At 36.6% G+C, this 3,951-nt stretch overlaps 1 protein-coding gene across 4 annotated transcripts in view; it reads left to right on the forward strand.

The window, feature by feature from the left end:
• Positions 1-3,951, forward strand: part of hdac7a (histone deacetylase 7a) — a 105,813-nt gene that overhangs the window by 92,975 nt on the left and 8,887 nt on the right. The gene's annotated exons all lie outside the window — the stretch shown is intronic.

The raw sequence follows: 3,951 nt of genomic DNA on the forward strand, positions 1-3,951 counted from the left end.
ATAACATGCAGGGGGTCTAGATTTGGAAATCCAATTATAATTAAGTCGGTGCCTTGCCATCTGTGAACCTCACCGCACGTCACTGATGTTATCATAACAGACTTAGTTATAGTTTAAGATTTTAAGATATCCATTCTGATCTTCAAAGTATATTTATTGTGTTAGACCCTAACAAGGTGCTTTAAAGTCCCCCAACTCTTCACCACCATTTCTTAGAACCGGTTTGTTCAAACATTTTATGGCTTGAATGAAAAAAAAAAAAGTCTTTACCGGAATGCGTTTTACGAGGAAACGTTTGTGTGCATTCATGCTCAAAAGACGCTGCTTTCTGCATTTTTACCTTATCCCTGCACTCCTACCTCCCCACCCCCTCAGTTTCCATCACGCCAAGCCTCGCCAATAACCGACTCGTCCCCCTCTTCCTGTCCTCTCTCCTTATTGATCTTTAATAAGCATCCCCTCCTCTCCTTTAGCCTCACCTCTCCCTGTTCCCATCAGGATGCCTGTAGTTTCGCGCTCCGGGGGGACCGTGCTAGTTTTTAATGGGCCTATAGAGAAGATGGGGTTGGTTTTTTTGTGGTTTACTGTTGTTTACGAGAGCAAATGAAGAGTGGGCTCATGCTCTTTGCTTCAAGGAATCCTTCAGGGAATCAAAACCTTTCTGTGTTTGTGCGATTTGTGTTTACGTTTCTATGCAAATTCTGAAACTCGTTTGCACTTCTAGACTCTTTGCATCCTCTGAGCTCACCGTGCATCCTCTGTTTGCACGGTGGTATGAAGGGGAGGGAGGTCTACTTAGTCCCCGGGCAGAATAATGAAAGTAAATGGATCCCAGATGGAGTGCTTTTCCTCTCTCTCTCTCTTTCTGTGTCCAATGACGTGAAGAGAGTGACAAGCTTTTAATGGGAAACAGACCTGCACGCCATGGCTTTGAACTTCACCGACCTGCAGCATGGGGCTGCATTAGTCGAGCCTCTTTCCACCTCTTAGCCCCAATGCGGTTTTAATTTTTTTTTCCCTCGTAACAACAACAGCGTTGAGGAAATATGCATCGTGCATAAGAGCTGACAGCAAAACCACTCCGTCAAGCAGACCTGTCTCACTTGAGGCGCTGCAGCTCATCCAACAGAGAAACAATAGTCCTTTGTCAACGCAGGTTGAACTGCTGAGTTTGGGATCTGCCACAGTTTGTGTCACTTGTCAAGTTAATGAGTCTTTAGATTGGATCATAAGTATTTGCTATCTTTATGAGGCTGTCCAGGTAAAATGCTGACAAACCAGAAGATATAGCTTCATTTATATGTCTATTAGATCATGATTTACAGTTGAGCTAACTTACAGTTGAAGAGGCTCATTGTAGCTGTAGCTTTTCAGTTAAGCTCACAATAACCCCTTTAATGTGTTTATATCCTTCATTCTTAAATTGTTCTCCCACAACACTTCACTTTAATCTAATGCCTTATTTACACTGAACGGTACAGCAGGTGGTTACAATAGTTTGGAGTTTTTCATCATAGTTTAGTTTTATTTCATTGTGGCCTTTTTTGTCTAACTTAGATAGCTATAATTAGTTTTTAGTGTGTGTTTGCTAGTTTTTATTAGTTATTTGTAGTTAAATAGTGTTTAGTTTTAGCTTAGTTTTTATTAGTCATAGTAATAGTTTTAGTTTTTTCATACTTTGCTTTATTTTTACATGCAGAATTCAAGAAGGTCAAAGTATTTATTTTTTTGTATATTTGGGTAATGGACAGTCAACAGAAGATCTCATTTTGAAGAAACATATTAAGTTATCAACTGATCGGTGTTTTCTCACAACTTTTGCTGTCGCCATTTTGTGACTAGGAGGATTATCGAGTGCGATCATTTGCTAACAGCTGATGTAAACTGCTTGTGCAGGGGGAAAAAATCTGTTCAAAATGCATCAGTTCAAAAGGCTAATAAATAGACTCATAAACAAGAATTGAAGAATACTAATTGGTTAATTTTATAAATGCACAATATAATTCCAGTTAGTGATAGTTTTTCCCTATTAATTAACGTTTTTTATTTATTCCAGTTAACAAAAATGTGGTCCGGCGTATTCAGGAGAGTATTTCCACCGCTGTTGGACTCTCAACGGGTAGACGGAAAATTGAAGTTAAATATACAGAGGAGAAGTAGTCTATTATGTGAATTGTTTGTATGCCATCTAGTTTAAAGCTCCTAACCAGCAAAAACATGAGGTTTTTTTTTTCAACTTCCTGTATCTTCAGACATGTCTATGTAGAAACAGCACCACACGTTGGCAAAACCAAGAATTACAACTAGTAAGTAGAATCAAAGCAAAACAGGATTTACAAAGTACATTTCACAGATGCCTCGTTTGCTTATGAATTTACAACTGAATGTGGCCTGGAATGCTGTGCTGGGGGCGCTATTTGGTCTGTTTCAACAGAAACAAACTAAATTGAAGGAGGAAAGGCCTCGTTTCCTCCTTCAGTGGAAACGAGGAAATGTTAGAAATACATTTCCTTCAGTGGAAATGTTAGAAATACATAAAAGTACTGCAGTAGTTACTCCTGTTTTAGTCTTTCTTATCTCTATTTGAAAAGATTGACTGTTTAAATATTTGAAATACATTTTGTTTTGAAGAAAGTCATGATCCCTCTATTATTTTTTATCTTCTACCTTAAAGAACATCTTTCTATTCTTGAAACTAAATAAATATACTCACTGAAGTGCTCACACCCATGAGCTTTAAGGTCTTTTATTGGTATTCTGTGGGCTAGAACAAGGCAAACCAGTGCATGATTGTGAACCTGTCCAAGGATAATTGTGTGTTTGCAATAAAGGAGGTACTTAGATGGTTTCTAAAAGTTTTTATGATGAGTGTGGCTTGTATTCAGCCCTGATGAGTTAGCACTTTGTTAAAATCACATTTTGCTGCTGTTGCAGCTGCAAGAGGAAGAAAAGCTGGCAGGACCATGTTTCACCATGGGGATGCTGTGTTTATTGTAATGTGCATTGTTATTTGGGAAATTCTTTCAACCTTCTCTTGTATAAAGACCACATTTGTAAAGTGCACAATTAAGTTGTTTTGTTTATGCTGGCTTCAAAATACACATGTGCCCTTGGCTTCTGAAGTCAATTTGTTGCACAGAATTTTTATTTAAAGATATTAAAGTAAAGGGTGCTATGAACAAATGCCCGATGAACTGAGATTAATTCAATTTTGATGAATATTTTGATAACATTTTCTTTCCTCTTTATAAATATGCTCTACTTTGTGATGATCAATGCCAAAAACATTGAACGTTGCGGTCATAATGAGACAAAATGTAAAGGTAGAATTAGGCCTGTTTCAATAAACAGTAAATTAATTTATCACATGAAAAATTAATGAGTTCAGTAATTTCAATTTACATTATGTTTTTTTCTATTGTCCCTTTCTTCTATAAACTGGATGATAAAAGTATTCAGTTTGGTGCTTTGGTCTCAATGTGCCCCTTTTTTGAATAACAATTTAATTTAGAGACTTCATAATTCATTTTATTTGTTGTTTCTGTTGTTTTTGTTTATTTATTTTGGATATTTAAAATGTCTTCCAGTTCCAGTGTTAAATGTTCATTAGAATTTAAAGTTTATGGATCTTTGAGAATGTGTTCTTGCATTATTATGACATTACTATTATAATAATTGAAAATGGTACTGAAGCAACAATGTCATCATTTATCATAATAACGTCAATTTATCATCAGGCAAAATTGGTTATTGTTACAGGTCTAGGTAGAATTCTTTATTCCTATGATTCCTTTAGAAATTACTCTGATAGTACACAAATATATAGAAACAACAATGCAATCAAACAACATGGTGCAAACCAGTGACGTGCGGTGAGGTTCACAGCTGGCAAGGCACCGACTTAACTATAATCGGATTTCCAAATCTAGACCCCCTGCATGTTATTGTTTA

The sequence above is a fragment of the Poecilia formosa genome, unplaced genomic scaffold (genome assembly GCF_000485575.1).
Source record: "Poecilia formosa unplaced genomic scaffold, Poecilia_formosa-5.1.2 Scaffold381, whole genome shotgun sequence".
Taxonomy (NCBI): Eukaryota; Metazoa; Chordata; class Actinopteri; order Cyprinodontiformes; family Poeciliidae; genus Poecilia; species Poecilia formosa.